The sequence below is a fragment of the Rhinoraja longicauda genome, chromosome 1, assembly GCF_053455715.1.
Source record: "Rhinoraja longicauda isolate Sanriku21f chromosome 1, sRhiLon1.1, whole genome shotgun sequence".
Lineage (NCBI taxonomy): Eukaryota > Metazoa > Chordata > Chondrichthyes > Rajiformes > Arhynchobatidae > Rhinoraja > Rhinoraja longicauda.
In genome coordinates, this window is record NC_135953.1 from 134,923,911 (window position 1) to 134,945,098 (window position 21,188).

Genomic DNA, 21,188 nt, shown 5'->3' on the forward strand with positions numbered 1-21,188 from the left:
ATCTCCCACGCTGCTCCTCTGCTCCGTACTACTGCAGGCCTTATCCAATCTGTGAGCCCGGCCTCTTGGAGTGGTGTCTATTCCAATCGAGCCCCAGTGTGCTGCAGGGTCGAAAACAGCCCTCTCCACCAACACATCAATCCGGACCTGTTGATCCACGGACATGCTGGTCTGATAAAGGGTCTCGACCCAAAACGTCAAGAATAAGAATATTCTTTTAAGGATAAGGGGTAGGCCATTTAGAACTGAGATGAGGGAAAACTTTTTCAGTCAGAGAGTTGTGAATCTGTGGAATTCTCTGCCACAGAAGGCAGTGGGGGCCAATTCTCTGAATGCATTCAAGAGAGAGCTAGATAGAGCTCTTAAGGATAGCGGAGTCAGGGAGTATGGGGAAAAGGCAGGAACGGGGTACTGATTGAGAATTATCAGCCATGATCACATTGAATGGCGTTGCTGGCTCGAAGGGCCGAATGGCCTCCTCCTGCACCTATTGTCTATTGTCTATCGTGACCCATTACTTCTCTCCAGAGATGCTGTCTGTCCCACTGAGTTACTCCAGCTTTTTGTGTCTATCTTCGGTTTAATCCAGCATCTGCAGTTCCTTCCTTGCCCAACATGGCCACCGACCGCTCAGTCTATATGCCCCAAAACACTTCCCCCATCCGACCTCAGAATGCACAGAGTACTTCTGAAGGGGCAGAATGTGAGCGTCCACCATTCTTTTCCTTCGTCCGCCTCCGCTGTCATCTTGAAGTTTCTTTTTATGTACCGTAATGTATGACTTGAATGTATTAGTTTGGCTTGGAGTTTGCATTGGCATGTTTGTTATTGTGGCCAGAAAGATACATCAACAACAGAAGTAAGCAGTGTGGGATGGTTAATGATTTGGGAATAGGCAACAAGATTACTTGTATCTCTCTTCAATTTGTTCTCAACAAGAGGCTGCTAGCAATTCCACTCTAGACTCCATTCTATTTTTTTTTTCAATTTCTTTCAGAACGCAATTAATATTTGACCACTTAAATAACATAAATCACCCTGAAGAACCTGCCAGATTTTGTCACCGTTGAAATTTGCAACATTCCCTGACAGTAGGAATGAAAGTTTACCTATCTAATCTGAATGGTGTCAAGTTAGGAAGAGGGGATGTTCAACGAGATCTGGGTGTCCTAGTGCATCAGTCACTGAAAGGAAGCATGCAGGTACAGCAGGCAGTGAAGAAAGCCAATGGAATGTTGGCCTTCGTAACAAGAGGAGTTGAGTATAGGAGCAAAGAGGTCCTTCTACAGTTGTACCGGGCCCTGGTGAGACCGCACCTGGAGTACTGTGTGCAGTTTTGGTCTCCAAATTTGAGGAAGGATATTCTTGCTATTGAGGGCGTGCAGCGTAGGTTCACTAGGTTGATTCCCGGAATGGCGGGACTGTCGTATGTTGAAAGACTGGAGCAATTAGGCTTGTATACACTGGAATTTAGAAGGATGAGGGGGGATCTTATTGAAACATATAAGATAATTAGGGGATTAGACACATTAGAGGCAGGAAACATGTTCCCAATGTTGGGGGAGTCCAGAACAAGGGGCCACAGTTTAAGAATAAGGGGTAGGCCATTTAGAACGGAGATGAGGAAGAACTTTTTCAGTCAGAGAGTGGTGAAGGTGTGGAATTCTCTGCCTCAGAAGGTAGTGGAGGCCAGTTCGTTGGATGCTTTCAAGAGAGAGCTGGATAGAGCTCTTAAGGATAGCGGAGTGAGAGGGTATGGGGAGAAAGCAGGAACGGGGTACTGATTGAGAGTGATCAGCCATGATCGCATTGAATGGCGGTGCTGGCTCGAAGGGCTGAATGGCCTACTCCTGCACCTATTGTCTATTGTCTATTGTCTATAGTCATTTATGGTAAGTTTATCCAAATTGGAAAGAAGACCATATCTCCATATCAATGTCTCACAGTACTTGTTATATTTCAATGATAGCTTGAGTGATTCTCTCATGTCAATACATATTACTTTTTAAATATTGTTCTATCACACAGATAAATTGCTGATTGATGACTGATTATTACAAAGTTTCGGCAGAAACTAGTGCATCTTATGCATTCTTTATGCCTCATCAAATAAGGCTGGCTACACATGAGGTACTATCCCCAGTGTATCTGATAATATATTAAAGTTAAATAGAGCAAAAATAAATCAAATACCTTAGAAGAGACCTTTTTAATATTCTCGTCTTGGCTTCCCCATGCTGATAGTTCTTCTTGGAACTAAATTAATATGTAAAAGTGACATAGTCGGTATTGATTCACTCTCATATAGCACTCTTTACAGCCTGGAAATTGCTTTTTGCTTAATTTCCTGCATCATTGGCAATCAGGCAATGGGGACAATCATTTTCTACCTTCCTGACCTTGTTACCCCACGGCTGACGAGTGCGATGTTGAACATTTATATAAGAGCTGCATGTTGGTGAGGCGGCTGATCACCCAGGCTGTGAACACACCTCATTATCCCATTCAGAAATGCTCATGGATATTAGTTAATGGAAGCCAGCAATTTCGCCCATCTGCATCATCAACACTTGTCGTGCTAAACAGTGTTATCTCAAGTACATGTTAAAAACCAACTAAGCCTTGCATGCTGAGAGCTAAGCTCGAACAGGGTTAATTTGTTTTATCTGCCCGACATTTGTAAGGAACAGATTTTTATTCACAAAATGCTGGAGTAACTCAGCAAGTCAGGCAGCATCTCAGGAGAGAAGGAATGGGTGATGTTTCGGGTCGAGACCCTTCTTCAGGCTGATGTCAGGGGGGCGGGACAAAGGAAGGATATAGGTGGAGGCAGGAAGATAGAGGGAGATCTGGGAAGGGGAGGGGAAGAGAGGGACAGAGGAACTATCTAAAGTTGGAGAAGTCGATGTTCATACCACTGGGCTGCAAGCTGCCCAGGCGGAATATGAGGTGCTGTTCCTCCAATTTCCGGTGGGCCTCACTATGGCACTGGAGGGAGCCCATTAAGGAACAGATGTCATTGCAAGTATCCCCAATCGGTTGATTATGGGACAAAGATGAATAAAAAGGAAATAATACCAAAGGCTTCAAGTGGCATTGGCCAGAATTTTGGAGATCCCTCCAATGGATCATCGCACAGTAGGGGTGCGACGTTTACTTTACATGTGATTCAGTGAGAGCCATGTAAACTCCCATTGTGGTTACAACAACATCTCCTTCGTTTTAATCAACAGCAAGTATATCCTTCATAAGATTATAAGGGATAGGAGGAGAATTAGGCTATTCGGCTCATCAAATCTGCTCCGCCATTCAATCATGGCTGATCTATCTCTCCCTCCTCATCCCATTTTCCTGCCTTCTCCCCATAAACCCCTGACACCCGTACTAATCAAGAATCTATCTATCTCTGCCTTAAAAATATCCACTGACTTGACCTCCACATCTTTCTGTGGCAAAGAATTCCACAGCTGGAAACTTAATTGGAGGGGGACCGACATTCTGGCAGGTGGGTTTGCTAGTGCTACACGGGTGGGTTTAAACTAAACAGTGTGGGGGGTGGGGTCAAGAACATGGAAGCGTATGCATGCAGTTAACTGGAAAGAGAGTGCGGGAAACTCTCTAAACTAACAGGGCGGGGGGGGGGGGGGGATGGGAAACAATTCAAGGAGACAGAGGGCCGTAAAAGGAGGACAGAAGCAAAAGGTAGAAGGGAGAAAAGGAAAATTAATCTTTATTACAAATCTAGTGTATGAATTGTATTAAAGTGTTTTGAATTGAATGTGCAGTTAGTAGTTAGCGGAAATGATATAGTTGGGATTACGGAGACATGACTCCAGGGTGACCAAGGCCGGGAGCTAAACATGCAGGGGTATTCAATATTCAGGATGGATAGAAAGAAAGGAAGAGGAGGTGGGGTGGCATTGGCGGTTAAAGAAGAGATTAATACAATAGTAAGGAGAGACATTTGCTTGGGTGCAGTAGAATCTGTTTGGGAAATAGCCAAGGGCAGAAAGCGCTTGTTGGAGTTGTATAAAGACCACCAAACAGCAGTAGGGAGGTTGGGGGTGGCATCAAACAGGAAATAAGGGAAGCGTGTAGCAAAGGTACAGCCATCATCATGGGCGACTTTAATCTACATATAGATTGGGCCAACCAAACTGGTAGCAGCGCTGAGGAGGAGGATTTCTGGAATGTGTACGGGATGATTTTCTAAGCTAATATGTACGTAGAGGAACCGACTAGAGGGCAGGCCATCCTAGACTGGGTATTGTGTACTGAGGAAGGATTAGTTAGCGATCTTGTTGTGCAAAGCCCCTTGGGCAACAGTGGCCATAATATGGTGGAATTCTGCATTAGGATGGAGAGTGACACGGTTCATTCAGAGACTGGGATCGTGAACTTAAAGAAAGGAGACTTTGATGGTATGAGATGGGAATTGGCTGGGATAGACTGGCAAATGGTACTTAAAGAGTTGACAGTGGAGATGCAATTGCAAAGATTTAAGGGTTGCCTGATTGAACTACAAAAACTGTTCATCCCTGTCCTGCGAAAAAATAAAACGGGGAACGAGGGAAAGATAGTGTTAAATCCAAGGAAGAGGCATATAAATTGTCCAGAGGAAGCAGCAAACTGGAGGACTGGGAGAAATTTAGAATTCAACAGGGGACAAAGTGGCTAATTGACAGGGGGAAAATAAAACATGAAAGAAAGCTTGCGGGGAATATAAAAACTGACTGTAAAAGCTTCTTTAGATGTGTGAAGAGGAAAAGATTAGTGAAGACAAATGTAGCTCCCTTACAGTCAGAAACGGGTGAATTTATAATGGAAAAACAAGGAAATGTTAAACGAGTTAAATGAGTACTTTGGTTCTATCTTCACCAAGGAAGACACAAACAATCTCCCAGAAATACTAGGGCACAAAGAATCTAGTGGGAGGGAGGAACCGAAGGGAATCCACATTAGTCAGGAAATTGTGTTAGGTAAACAGCTGGGACTGAAAGCAGATAAATCCCCAGGGCCAGATGGTCTGCATCCAGAGCACTCAAGGAGGTGGCCCTAGAAACCGTGGATGCATTGGTGATCATTTTCCAACGTTCTATAGACTCTGGATCAGTTCCTGTGGACTGGAGGGTAGCCAATATAACCCCACTTTTTAAGAAAGGAGGGAGAGCGAAAATGGGGAATTATAGACCAGTTAGCCTTATATTGGTAGTGGGGAAGATGCTTCAGTCGATTATTAAAGATCTAATAGCAACGCATTTGGAAAGCAGAGACAAAGTCAGCATGGATTTATGAAGGGGAAATCATGCTTGACAAATCTTCTGGAATTTTTTGAGGATGTAACAAGTAGAATGGATAAAGGAGAGCCAGTGGATGTGGTGTACCTGGACTTTCAAAAAGCCTTTGACAAGGTCTCACACAAGAGATTAGTGTGCAAAATTCAAGCACATGGTATTGGGGGATAGGGTATTGACATGGATAGAGAACTGGTTGGCAGACAGGAAGCAAGGAGTAGGAATTAACAGGTCCTTTTCAGAATGGCAGGCAGTGACTAGTGGGGTGCCGCAAGGCTCGGTGCTGGGACCCCAGTTATTTACAATATATATTAATGATTTAGACGAAGGAATTAAATATAACGACTCAAAGTTTGCGGATGACGCAATGCTGGCTGGCAGAGTGAGTTGCGAGGAGGATGCTCTGAGGATGCATGGTGACTTGGATAAGTTGGGTGAGTGGGTAGATGCATGGCAGATACAGTGAAATGTGGATAAAAGTGAGGTCATCCACTTTGGTGGCAAGAACAGGAAGGCAGATTATTATCTGAATGGTGTCAGATTAGGAAAAGGGAGGTGCAACAAGACCTGGGTGTCCTTGTACATCGGTCACTGAAATGCATGCAGGTACAGCAGGCAGTGAAGAAAGCTAAAGGCATGTTGGCCTTCATTGCGAGAGGCTTTGAGTTTAGGAGCAAAGAGGTCCTACTACAGTTGTACAGGGCCCTGGTAAGACCACGCCTGGAGTATTGTGTGCAGTTTTGGTCTTCTAATTTGAGGAAGGACATTCTTACTATTGAAGGAGTGCAGTGTTGGTTCACCAGGTTAATTCCCGGGATGGCAGGAGTGACATATGATGAAAGAATGGGTCGACTGGGCTTGTATTCACTGGAATTTAGAAGGATGAGAGGGGAATTATAGAAACATATAAAATTCTTATGGGATTGGACAGGCTAGATGCAGGAAAAATGTTCCCCATGTTGGGGGAGTCGAGTCCAGAACCAGGGTCACAGTTTAAGAACAAGGGGTAGGCCATTTAGGACTGAGATGAGGATTTGGTGAGCATTTTTGGACCAATGATGATGATTTCAGATTTGTTGCAATTGAGTTTGAGGAAGTTTGATTGAAGCCAAGATTTTATTTCAGTAATGCAGTTTGTCAGTGTAGAGTGTGTGGTGGAGGAGATTGACTTGGTGGAGATGAGGAGCTGGATATCATCGGCGAAGCAGTGGAAGTTGAGACCATGACGGCGGATTAATTGACCAAGGGGGAACTGGTAGAGGATGAAGAGGAGGGGGCCAAGGACTGAGCCTTGGGGGACACCTTGGGGGAGGGGAGCGGTGGGGGATTTACAGTTGTTAATGGAGATGAACTGGTGTCTGTCAGAGAGGTAAGATTTGAACCAGGATAGGGCTGTGCCGGTGATGTTAAGGGAGGTTTCAAGTCGGGTGAGGAGAATGGAGTGATTTATGGTGTCAAAGGCGGCGCTGAGGTCAAGTAGGATGAGGATGTTGAGGTTGCCAGCGTCGGAGGAGAGGAGAATGTCGTTTGTGATTTTGAGGAGCGCAGTTTCAGTACAGTGGTTTGAGCGGAATCCGGATTGGAAAGTTTCATACAGGTTATTGGTAGAGAGGTGGTATTTGAGTTGGGAAGGAGGGGATGGAGGAGGGGAACCCAGTGGCAAAAGATGCTCATGCTGACCAAAACCTGGACCAATCCACACTCATGGAACTGCCGATGCTGGTTTAAACCGAAGATAGGCCACAAAAATGCTGGAGTAACTCAGCGGGACAGGCAGCATCTCCGGAGAGAAGAAATGGGTGACATTTCGGGTCGAGACCCTTCGTCTGAAGAAGGGTCCCGACCCGAAACATCACCCGTGCCTTCTCTCCAGAGATGCTGCCTGTCCCGCTGAGTTACTCCAGCATTTTTATGCCTGTCCACACTCACGACTGCTGCTCATTCCCACTGAGTTCCTTCTGAAGATTGCTTGCTGCTCAAGGTTCCAGCATCTGCAGTCCACAGAAGTGGGCATAGTGGAATTAATCATATCATTCTGTCGGTGCCTGGTGCCACCAAGTATCATGACTGGAATTTCCTAGTCCCATTTAGCATTTAACATAATGGGAATGACCATCATTACGATTACCTTCAGGTGCAGCTTAAAAAACTTCCATCCAATGGAAGTTCCATTGAATATCTAAGATGTGGGGTCTGAAACTTACCAAAGCCAAAGGGATTTTGTGCACAAATATCCCAATCCTATTAGCCAGAGAGGCATCCCAAGCCAGAGTTTACAAAATCCTTGTTTACAAAATAGAAACAGGAGTAAGCTGTACTGTCTTGTAAGCCTGCTTCATTTGCTGAGTATTGTCATGTATTTATGTGGTATATGCTGATGAAACATTCTGCCTTTTCATCTGTCATATAAATTGCACAGATCTTGGAGATCAATACTGAACCATTTGACACATCGCTAAAAAGGACCAGTAATTAATTGTGCTTCCCTGTCTTTTTTTTCCAATCCTCTCTCCTTGCTTAAATCTTAACCATGTGTCTTTATTTAATTTAACATCTTTTTAAGTTGCATCTTCTCAAAAACCCTTTGAAGATCCAGATAGACGTTTTCCACAGGTTCCCTGATCTAGCACGTTGAATAAATCTTCAAAGAACTCTCTTAAGTCTGTCAACCAAGATGTTCCCTTTTCCAAACCGTATTGATTCCATCTAAATCAGATTCAGATTTTCAAAATGCTCTACTATTATGTCTTTTATGCCACCGGTTTTCTCCCAAATGCTTTTTCAAGCCAGAGTTGTGAATCTGTGGAATTCTCTGCCTCAGAAGGCAGAGGAGACCAATTCTCTGAATGCATTCAAGAGAGAGCTAGATAGAGCTCTTTAGGATAGCGGAGTCAGGGGGTATGGGGAGAAGGCAGGAACGGGGTACTGATTGAGAATGATCAGCCATGATCACATTGAATGGTGGTGCTGGCTCGAAGGGCCAAATGGCCTCCTCCTGCACCTATTGTCTATTGTCTATTGTCTATTAAATACATTTTTGAAGTGGACTCTCTGCTGATACAAGTATATACAATTATAAGAGGCTCAGATAAGGTAGATAGTCTGAAAAAAGATGGAAGTATCAAAGACTACACAAGTTCACACAAGTTTTAGTCCACTCGGCCCATCGAGCCTACTCCGCCGTTCAATCATGGCTGATTTCTCCCTCCTGACCCCATTTTCCTGCCTTCTCCCCGTAACCCTTGACACCCGTTCTAATCACGAATTTCAGGACTAGAGGGAATAACTTTAAGCTCAAGAGGGGGAAAGTGTAAAAGAGCAAGAGAAAGGGCAAATATTTTGCACTGAGAGGTGGGTGCTTGTAACGTACAACCAGGCGTGGCGGTGGGAGCAGATGCAATAGTGGCGTTTAAGAGGCTTTTTGACAAGCACATGAACATGGTTCAATCATTCAATGGTACGTTATTGTCACATGTACCATCGGGTCCAGTGAAATCCCTTTTTTGCATACAGTTCAGTAAAAGTATAATGAAACATAAGGACAATCATAGTCAAGTACGTGTAAGGGGACAGCACACTGAGTCAAGAGTGCCATGTTTTGGCACCATTTTTCATATGGCCACAAAGACCCCACATCTTAGACATTGGATGGAACTTCCATTGGATGGAACTTTCATTTGTCCTGGCGCCGCTGCAGGGACGGCCTGGCCAAGCAAAGTTCTCGATGTTCTCCACTGATGCTCCGCCGCTCCCTGCCACCGCAGGCCGCGTCCAGTCCGCATGCTCGGCCTCTTGGAGCGGGCGCCCAATCCAGTCGAGCCCCAGGCTGCTGCAGGGCCTCCAGCGGCCCGCTCCCCTGACATCTCAATCTGGACTCATCGACGCTCACCTCACCCAGCCACCGTTAAGTCTTCATGCCTCTCGCAGCCGACCTCGCAGCACCCAAAGCAATTTTGAGGGTGCGGGAGGTATAACACCAATCTGCTTACCGGCACTATTGTATCCCTGTGTCCGCCGCCACCGCCATCTTGAATTTCTTTATCCCAGGCAGCTCCACATTGGAATATGCTGGGAATGGAGGAATGTGGATGACATACAGGCAGAGGAGATTAGTTTAACTTGACAGCATATTTGGCACAGATGTTGTGGGCCAAAGGTGCTGTACTGTCCTACGTTCTATATTATGTTGGAAGCATGGGACTCAGTTTGACCTAAACAAATTTCTGCATACATTGATCTGTTAATGAAATACAGATGACTCTCGGTATCCGAGGCAATCCGCTGTATTTAAGAGGCAACTGCGCAAATAGATCAAATAATTAGGAAAGTCTACGAAATATTATTGTTTATTATGTGAGGAATTGAATGCCACATTGGGAAGATTATGCTTCAGTTATAGAGGGCATAGGTGAGACCGAGAGTCGACTGCCAAAACAGCTTCTGTATGGAGAACTGTGTCAGGGCAAGCGCTCAGTAGGAGGACAGAAGAAACGGTTTAAGGACTGCCTCAAAGTGTCCCTCAAAGACTTGGACATCAACCTCAGCACTTGGGAGTCTCTTGCTCTGAATCGTCCAACCTGGCGTAGCAAGCTCACCACAGGAGCCCGTGCAGCAGAGAACAGACGCACTGCAGAGGCCCAGAGGAAATGCACAGCGCGCGAGGCCCGGGCTACCTCCACTTCCACTGCAGCACCCATCCACTTGTGTCCTACGTGTGGGCGTGCCTTCCGGGCCCGGATTGGTCTCACCAGTCACTTCCGGACCCACAGTCACCAATCCTCCAACTGAAAGTGAAGTCATGGTCATCTTCGAACCCGAAGGACGAACAACAACAACAGGTGAGACCACATCTGGGACAATGAACGCCATTGGTCTCCTTGTCTAAGTAAGGGTGTAAATACATTGGAAGGTTTACTAGAATAAAACCTGATATGGGCAAGTTCTCTTAAGAGGAAAGATTGGACAGGTTAGACTTGCATCTGACGGAGTTTAGAAGACTGAGAGGGAACTTAATTGAAATATATGGGATCCTGAGGGATCTTGTAAGAGTGAATGTGCGAGGTAGTTTTCTCATGTGGATGGGTGCAGAACTCAAGGTTACTATTTAATTGCAATAAATTGTGTACGTACAACAGAGGGGAGATGGAATCTTCACTCTGAGGGGGTTGTAAATCTTTTAAATTTTCTTCCTCAAAGGCTTATAAAAGCAGAGATAGATAGATTCTTGATAAGCAGCAAGGGAAAGGTTCCTAGTTGCAACCAGGCATTTCACAAGGTTACAATCAGTCTTAATTTAATTGAATGACAATGCAGACTCAAGCAGCTGAGAGGACTAATTTAGTCCTAATTTAGATTTTACTTTGGAGTTTAGACTTTAGAGATACAGCAGGGGCACAGGCCCTTCAGCCCAGAAATGATCCATGCCGACCATCAATCACCCCTCTAGGCACTATCCTACCCTCTAGGGACAATTTTATTTTTACAATTTACCAAATTGTAAATGTTTTGCAATTAACCTATAAACCTGAATGTCTTTGGAGTGTGGGAAGAAACCGGAGATTCCGGAGAAAACCCACGCGGTCATGGGAACAACGTACAAACTCCAAACATACAGCTCCTGTGGTCAGGATCGGACCCGGTTTTCTGGCCATGTAAGGCGGCAACTCTACTGCTGTGCCACCGTGCTGCCCAAATCTATATGTATGTTTGTATGAAAATATAATCTGTTGATGTATCAATGACGATTGCGGTCGAGGGACATTGGGCTAAACCAATTCACGCCTTTAAAATACTGTTATGGGATCTTTTACATTTTTCATGGGAACTTAGTATGAATAGATCAGGATCCATGGATTTTAAATAATAATTAATGCCCTGGTGGAGACTTTGTGTTGGAAAGTTGTCATGTATTCACAAGTAAACAGGCCACCCTTCACATGGAACAAGCTGCCCGAGGAGGCAGTTGAGGCAGGGACTATCTCAACGTTTAAGAAACTGTTGGACAGGTACATGGATAGGACAGGTTTGGAGGGATATGGACCAAACGCAGGCAGGAGGGACTAGTGTAGCTGGGACATTGTTGGCCAGTGTGGGAAAGTTGGGCCGAAGGGCCTGTTTCCACACTGTATCACTCTATGATTCTATGACTCTATGACCCTTCAGGCCAATAGTATGAATGCAGAATGAGATAATAAGGGCCAGGAGTCGAGACCTGAGAACCACGATGGAGTGCAAGAAATGTTGAAATAAATCATATCAGCTGTTTCTGGTCAACAAAAGCATCTTCTGGTGCAATACCCCACCAGTTGCACCATTGAGCGCACATACACTTCAATGCACAAACTCTTATTACTCCACCATCAACAAAAACTATCAAGCAGAATTTGTGCCAAATGCTCTGTCTCAAAACGGATTATTTTGTGAATGTCACTAGTTATGATAAACGGGTATCAATGGATATTTTTAAGGCAGAGATTGATAGATTCTTGATTAGTGCGGGTGTCAGAGGTTCTGGGGATGAAGGCAGGAGAATGGGGTTAGGAGGGAGAGATAGATCAGACGTGACAGATGGGCCGAATGGCCTAATTCTCCTCCTATCACTTGTGACCTTAAGACAAAATCACGCACTTTGCATGTTGCATACCTCATACACAAGCAGCCAGTCAAGAGCCACAGAAAAAGTGTTCTCCATATTCTACGTTGAGATGTATTTGTGGTCTCTGCAGGTGTTAGATTTTAGTGAACAAGGCTGTGATAAAAGTTATTTATGTAACACATACTTCGTAGGAGGTCAAGTTGTCGACATATTGATATTTGGTGACATCAGGATGTTGATGGTGTTGGGACTATCATCAACTGTGGTGCTGTTGAAATTCATGAAGGTAGTCTGACCTTTTCACAAGAGAGGGGTAACCTTTGTCCAGTACATGTCCAGTACTCAACCATCTCATCTGTGGAATGCTTTATCAGTGCTTCCACTGATGAAACATTTGGTAGTAAAAGGAGGACATGAAGCCCCTGACTCAGGGCATGTTGATAATGAGCAATGCTATAATGCAAAGCATTAATATAATATACATTCCTTGTGTACATTCCTTGTCTGTGTACATACTTGGCCAATAAACTTATTCATTAATTCCTTCATTCATTCATTCATTCATTTATTCATTACCCTTTTTACCAGCCAATTCAATGTTCACAAATGATACTGGGCACTGGATAGGAACCACTTTTTTTGGTAATTCCTGGCTATATCACTGTAGAAATGCAGATTGCACACTCAGGAACATAAACAGGAAAAACTCGCACTGACAAGATGTTGGTGCTTTATATTCTAAAAAAAATGGTATTAACTTTGCTGAGATTTGATTGTGCGTTTTAAAAAATATGAAAGAATTTCTTCAAAGTAACAATGAAGTAGAAACAGCAACACGTGTTCGGGGCAGAATGGTGTCTGGTGTGTGTTTCTGTGATGAGAACTCGTAGGAATTAATTGAGGCTGTGAAATCCTGATCTGTGGAGGATTAAACTGCTTTGAAGTTGGGATGAATTTGAACAGGGATTACCAAGAATTTTGTGACTCTGTTGAAATGAGTTGAAGTTGTAGTTTAAACTACAGCATTTTTATTGATCTGGCATCTCTTAATATCAAAATGCTTCAAACATAAAAATGACTTTGACATTTCAACAACCACCACTTATTATGCAGCACACACACACACACACACAACAGTGGAATAGGCCGTGGACCTTTCACCGTCCGGCGCGGCGCTCCAATGTCGGGAGCCCCGACCGCCCCGACGTGGCAACTACAACAGCCTGACCTCGGGAGAAGACGGCAGGGAAGAGAAAAGATATTCTGGCCTTCCATCACAGTGAGAAGGGACTGGAGGAAACTCACTGTGATGGATGTTTCTTTTGTTTGGTGTTAGTGTATGATTGTATGTGTTATTGCATTTTTATTGATTATTCTTATTGGTCTTAGTGTTTCAACTGCGGGTAATGTTTCATTTCACTACACATTTATGTGTATGTGACAAATAAACGACTATTGACTATTGACTATTGATGAGTAACCATGTAATCTGGGGTTTTTTCCGAAGGTAGACACAAAAAGCTGGAGTAACTCAGCGGGACAGGTAGCATCTCTGGAGAGGAGGAATGGGTGACGCTTCGGGGTGAGACCCTTCTTCAGACATTGGTTTAGGTCATGACAGTTACGTGAGAAGTTTGGAATATTTCCTCTAATCACAATAATAGAGGCAGAGAATCTGGTACATCCACTTGACCATCAGAGATGGGGAAGGCTGGGACATTCAGGAGGGGATTTGTTTTCAGTTGCCTGTGTGCGAGTGAGAATTGGCCACTGGTTATACACATCAGTGCATCTTCTAACACTTTATCTTTAATGGATCTGAACCTACGGAGGTGAGTATAATGTACACTTTGTCATCATCGTGTTCAATGAATATCTCCCTGGATCCCATTCCAAGTATGGCATTCCCTTCAACACTGTGCTGGAAAGTCAGCTCGCATTAAAAAGCCATAAATTGCATAGGGTAGAAATCTGAGTAAAAACTGAAAATGATGCAGCCCTCAGCAGGCCCGGTGAAAGGCCAATGACCTGAAACATTAACCCTGCTTTTTCCTCTGCAGATAATACAGGCTGCCATGGCCTGTATTAGAGAAACAAGCATATGACTTCTGACGCAATAGCAAGCATGACAGGAATTGAGCTAAAGAGCAAAGTCCAAGCTTGTAGTTCAGAGATACAGCGCGGAAACAGGCCCTTCAGCCCACCGAGTCCGTGCCAACTAGCGATCCCCATATACTAGCACTGTCCCACCCACCGTGGACAATTTGCAGAGCCAATTGACCTACAAACCTGTACGTCTTTGGAGTGTGGGAAGAAACCGGAGATTCCGGAGAAAACCCACGCGGTCACGGGAAGAATGTACAAGCTCCGTACGTACAGCTCAGGATCGAACCCGGGTCTCTGGCGCTGTAAGGCAGCAACTCTACCACTGTGCCACCATGCTAATAAAATTGTAATAAAACTTGGAATAGAAAGTTCACAACAGAATCTCTAAATTTTGAAATACTAGTAATAACTCTTTCATTGAAAATTTTAAATTAAATTGTCAGATTTACTATTAAAGTGCCATGAATTATGTAGTTTCGGGAACTTGAGAAAGGTTAATTTAATTATGCACAGCAGGGATTAATATTCTCAAATGCAGCTGCGATCTTTTGGCTAGAATTCATTAATTAAGGAAAAGTTATGTTGTATAGTTTAATAAAATAGTTGTTCCCATCAAGTGCTCACAGGATTCTTGTGAAAGTTATTGATCAGATCAGTGATTGTTATTATCTGTATTTTGCAATCTCTTATTTTCCTTTCTTGTTGCTAGCAACATCCACAATTAGAAACCTTTCTTTCTTCACTTTTAAGTGGGGGTGGTGGGAAATTTAAGGTGAAGGGAAAAGATTTAATAGGAATCTGAGGGGTAACTTTTTCACACAAAGGGTGGTGGGTGTACGGAACAAGCTGCCAGAGGAGGTAGTTAAGGTTGGGACTATCCCAAGATTTAAGAAACAGTTAGTCAGGTACATGGATAGGACAAGTTTGGAGGGATATGGACCAAACGCGGGCAGGTGGGACTAGTGTAGCTGGGACATCATATCATATCATATCATATCATATATATACAGCGCGGAAACAGGCCTTTTCGGCCCACCAAGTCCGCGCCGCCCAGCGATCCCCGCACATTAACACTATCCTACACCCACTAGGGACAATTTTTTACATTTACCCAGTCAATTAACCTACATACCTACAACCTACATGTGGGCAGGTTGGGCTGAAGGACCTGTTTCCCTGCTGTATCACTCTATGACTCTATGATTCTATTTCATCCAGGTGTGCCTAAATTTAATGTAAATTAGCTCTTCTTGGTGCTTGGTTACGATGGGGAAGTATTAACATGCACAGATGCTCCTTACCACATTCATTGAGTTTAGTATAGTTTAGTGTAGAGATACAGTGTGGAACCAGGCCCTTCCACCCACCGAGTCCGCACCTACCAGCGATCCCCGCACATTAACACTATCCTACACACACTAGGGACAATTTTACATTTACACCAAGCCAATTAACCTACAAACCTGTACGTCTTTGGAGTGTGGGAGGAAACCGAAGATCTCGGAGAAAACCCACGCAGGTCACAGGGAGAACGTACAAACTCCGTACAGACGGCGCCCGTAGTCAGGATCGAACCCGGGTCTGCGGCACTGTAAGCGCTGTAAGGCAGCAACTCTACCGTTAATATCATACGTCATAGGACACCAAGACTATTTAAATCAAAATATATCCCACTTGCTCATAACGTTGCATACTTCCTGCTCCAAGCGATATCTTAGAATGTGTAAGAAAATAACTTCAGATGCTGGTACAAATCGAAGGTATTTATTTCACAAAATGCTGGAGTAACTCAGCAGGTCAGGCAGCATCTCAGGAGAGAAGGAACGGGTGACATTTCAGGTCGAAACCCCTCCTCAGACTTCTTAGAATGTGTGCTATATTATGTTTGCGGTAATTTTTAATCCAAATCTAACACAGTTGAATATGATATAAATTATTGGTTATACCCGAATCTCTCCAGCACAGAATTGGGATTTTAAACGGACTGATGAAACGAATGGATTTTAAACGAATTGTGCCACAAGTTTTAGTTGATTCAAGCAGATGCTTAAGGTGGGCAGAAAAGACATGTCATTACAAATGAAAAATGAATAATTTGCAAGAATAACAGAGTTTAAAAAAAATCTAGCCTAAAGGGCGGCATGATGGCGCAGCAGTAGAGTTGCTGCCTTCCAGCGAATGCAGCGCCGGAGACTCCGGTTCGATCCTGACTACGGGCGCCGTCTGTACGGAGTTTGTACGTCCTCCCCGTGACCTGCGTGGGTTTTCCCTGAAATCTTCGGTTTCCTCCCACATTCCAAAGACGTACAGGTTTGTAGGTTAATCGACTGGGTAAATGTAAAAATTGTCCCTAGTGTGTATAGGGTAGTGTTAATGTGTGGGGATCGCTGGGCGGCGCGGACTCGGTGGGCCGAAGGGCCTGTTTCCGTGCTGAATCTCTAAAAAAAAAATCTAAAATAAATTTTAGTTCCTTGGCATAAAGGGACTTAAAACATTTTAATCTGACAGCTGTAACAGCCCGGATGCTGCAGCCATACAATTAGTTTAGTGACATGTAATCCAGAGAGTCATACCAATGGTTATGACCAAAAAGTTTGTGTTTAAAATATATTTTCCAGGAAAGCCAAAATACTGCACCTGATTCCAGTGACAAACAACATGGTTCATTATTCACTATGCTCGTTGTTCCTGGTTTATAGTCATAGAGTGACGCAGCGTGGAAACAGGCCCCTCGGCCCAACTTGTCCACACCGGCCAACGTGTCCGAGCCACACTAGTCCCACCTGCCCACGTTTGGTCCATATCCCTCCAAACCTGTCCATGTGCCTGCCTAACTGTTTCTTAAATGTTAGGATAGTCCCAGCCAGCCTCAACTACTTCCTCTGGCAGCTTGTTCCATACGCCCACCACCCTTTCATCCATCGTGTCCATTTCTACCCTTTGTGCATTTTTTTGCAACTCAGTGCTGTTACCTTCCTGATTCCCACCATCACCTACCCAATCTGAACACTGCTTTCCTGATCCGAGCCACCACCACGCTGATCACAGTGTCACACATTACTTGCAATCCCTCCCATCCACACCACACTTTCCTACTTCTCCTTTTAGCTTGGTGCCTCTGCAGTCAAGGCAGTGACGTGATCTGCAAGACTTTTTTTCCCATTTGATGCTCATAAAATGTCCGCAAAATGAAGATTGAAGAATAAGAGTGCCGAATGCCAAATATGCTTCAGCCATTTGGACAATGGGATCAATTGCAAGTGTGTCCATATTTCCAAATCATTCTCTTTGAGGTGAGGCAATGGAACAGACATGCTCAAGCCAGTCTGTGATTCACATTGGCTTCCCCGTACAATCCGACAACTGCATTAACCTTTTACAGTCACGCGTGCTTAATCAAAAATAACAAATAAGTCAGACACTGTTTGCTAGGTGAGAAAGAGAAGCTGGTGCGACTTGGGTGGGGGACTGATGGCGAGAGAGGGGAATGCGGGGTTACTTGAAGTTAGAGAAATCAATATTCATACCACTGGGTTGTAAGTTGCCCAAGCGAAATATGAGATGCCGTTCCTCCAATTTACGTATAGCCTCACTAAGCAGGGAGTTGCGGAGGGAACGGTCGCTGCGAATGGCGGAAAGTGGTGGGGATGGGAAGATGTGACTAGTGGTGGGATCCCGTTGGAGGTGGCGAAAATGTTGGAGGATTATGTGTTGTGGGCGACGAATATAAATAAGTAAAATCTGCAGAAGATAGACATAAAAAGCTGGGGTATCTCAGCTCGACAGGCAGCATCTCTGGATAGACAATAGACAATAGACAATAGACAATAGGTGCAGGAGGAGGCCATCTGGCCCTTCGAGCCAGCACCGCCATTCAATGTGATCATGGCTGATCATTCTCAATCAGTACCCCGTTCCTGCCTTCTCCCCATACCCCCTGAGCTCTATCTAAACATAGCACAAAAAGTAAGGAAATTTGTGTTTGGTAGATTATTTCTTTGTTGTAACAATGCTTCTTGGCAATAAATCTTATACCGTTGGAAAGCCTGTTTATTTCCCTTTTAAATGGTGCCACATTTGTAAGGAACATGCATTTGTGGGATGAGCAGCAGAGCTGAGTATGTGGGTTGCGCCCATGAAAAATCTGCCAAATCTTCTCTGCCAATGCCAAACAGCTTATTCTGCCATTGACTCTTGTTCGGTGTTGTTTGGTGGATTGGATGATTGGTCTGAAGAAACAAGACATATTGGCAATTTAACAATTTATTCATTTAATAAACAGGAGCCTCAGTAGCGTGTGGAAGAACCATACACAGCCACAACAGCCTGGCACCTCCTCCTCATGCTGGTCACCAGCCTGGTCACACACTGTTGTGGGATGGCATCCCATTCTTCAACCAGCATTTGTCGCAAGTCAGCCAACGTGGTTGTGTTGGTCACTCTGGCACGAACAGCACGCCCAAGCTGATCCCACAAGTGTTCAATGGGGTTGAGGTCAGGACTGCTGGCAGGCCATTCCATCCTCTCCACTCCCAAATTCTGGAGGTAGTCTCTGAGAAACCCTGCTCTGTGGGGGCAAGCATTGTCATCTTGGAGGATAGAGTTCGGTCCCAGACTGTGGAGATATGGGATTGCCACTGGTTGCAGAATCTCATCTCGATATCTCTCTGCATTGAGATTGCCTCCAATGATGACAAGCCTCGTTTTATCCAGTGAGGGAGATGCCGCCCCACACCATCACACTGCCTCCACCAAAAGATGTTACTCTATCGGTGCAGCAATCAGCATAGCGTTGTCCGCGTCTTCTCCACACTTTGACCCTATGATCCAACTGCCGTAGGCAGAATCTGGACTCATCGCTGAACATAACGTTCCTCCACATGTTCAGGTTCCAGTGCACGTGTTGCCGACACCAGCGCAAACGGGCCTGACGGTGAAGGGCAGTCATGGCAGGCCTCGTGGCAGCCCAATGAGACCGGAGATCGGCTGCGTGCAGTCTGTTCCGAATTGTCTGGGCAGAGAGCCATCGGCCATATCGTCCTGCAAACCTTGACTGCAAATCTGTAGAAGACAGCCTACGGTTCCTAAGTGCTGACAGGGTGAGGAAACGGTCTCCTTCGGGTGTCGTCTTCTTGGGACGCCCACTTTGCGGCCTGTCTCTGACATCCCCCGTTATATGGAACTTGGCCTTCATTTTGGAGATGGTACTAGGGCTCACTCCAAATAATGCAGCAACTTGGTTTTGCGGAACACCAGCTTGAAGTTGCCCTATTGCACGGGCCCTATCCAGATCAGTCAAACGTGGCATGCCGATTCTTGGATCAGACACCTACTGACCACTGTAGCAGGGCCCATGCTCACAGATGCTGCCAATCTGGTGCCAATCAGGCACCTGATTGTCAGCACCTGGGGGTACCAGAAGCTCAAAACAAGAGTCAATAGCAACAGCAGAATAAGCTGTTTGGCATTGGTAGAGAAGATTTGGCAAATTTTTCATGGGCGCAACCCATATACTCAGCTCTGCTGCTCATCCCACAAATGCATGTTCCTTACAAATGTGGCACCATTTAAAAGGGAAATAAACAGGCTTTCCAACGGTATAAGATTTATTGCCAAGAAGCATTGTTACAACAAAGAAATAATCTACCAAACACAAATTTCCTTACTTTTTGTGTTATGTTTAGCTCTCTCTTGAATGCATTCAGAGAATTGGCCTCCACTGCCTTCTGAGGCAGAGAATTCCATAGATAGAAGGAATGGGTGATGTTTCGGTTCGAGCCCCTTCTTCAGACTGACGTCAGAGGAGAGGGAGATTCAGAGACAAGGAAGTGTAAGATGTGAACACGAGACAAAGGGGATGGAGATCAAGGAAAATGTAGAATAGATCATTGTTAGCTGGGAGAAGGTGACAACAAAGCAAACGGAGATAAAATGTAATCAGAGATAGTCAGACTGGTCGTAAACTGGGAAGGGGGTGGGATGGGGACAAAGGAAAAGCAAGGGCTACTTGAAGTTAGAGAAGTCAATATTCACACCGCTGGAGTGTAAGCTGCCCAAGCGAAATATGAGGTGTTGCTCCTCCATTTTGCGCTGGGCCTCATTGACAATGGAAGAGGCCCAGGACAGAAAAGTCAGTGTGGGAATGGGAGGGGGAGTTAAAGCGTAAAACTACAGCATAGGATAAAGAAAGCTAGAAATATAAAACCATTAGGACGGCACGATGGCGCAACGGTAGAGTTGCTGCCTTACAGCTCCAGGGACCTGGGTTCGATCCTGACTATATGGAGTTTGTACGTTCTCCCCGTTACCTGCAATTGTTTTCTCCAGGATCTCTAGTTTCCACCCACACACCAAAGACGTACAGGTTTGTAGGTTAATTGGCTTGGTATCATTGTAAATTGTCCCTAGTGTGTTCGTGTGTGGGGATCGCTGGTCGGCACGGACTGGGTGGGCCGAGGAGACTTTTTTCCACGCTACCTCTAAACGAAACTAAACTAAGATTGTCGTGTTTTCTATGGATATATTTTTTAAAAGAGTTAGCAAAGTGAGCACTGCTCTGCAAGAAAGTGAGCCTGAGGAATTAATCATGGAAAATCAAGGAGACGGCAGATGCATTAAACATGTACTTTCCATCAGTCTTCAGTACAGAGGATATAGGTGACATTCCAGAAATAAATGTAAGCTGAGAATTGAAAGGAAGGGAGGCACTCAACAAAATTACAATCACTGGACGTTATGCTGAACAAATAGTTGCAGCCACAGGCAATGGAATTTACATGCGGGTCTTAAAATCAGTAGCGAGTCAGATAGTTGATGCATTGGTTCCCAGAATTCCCTAGATTTGAGGAAGGCTCCAGTAGATTGAAAAGACTGCGGCTTGCCTGCAGTCCGTCTGTCTTTTGTGTTTTTTGTTGTTTTTGTCTCAATTGTAGTTTTAATATGATGTAGTGTTGTATGTTATGTTTTGGGGGGGGGGGGTGGGAGGGAACGGGAACTGTAACTGTAACATTCTCTCTCCAGAACGGAGACGCGACCTTTGTTCTGTGCCGTGTCTCCGTTCCCGTTGCGGCCTACCACCGGCCATGCACCTGGGACCACCTGGGTCTCTGGTTCGCAGAGCCGCGGTCCGGACTCACCAACTGCGGCGCTGGCTGCCTGCGGATGCTGCGGGAGCGGTTGCGACTTGTCTCCGG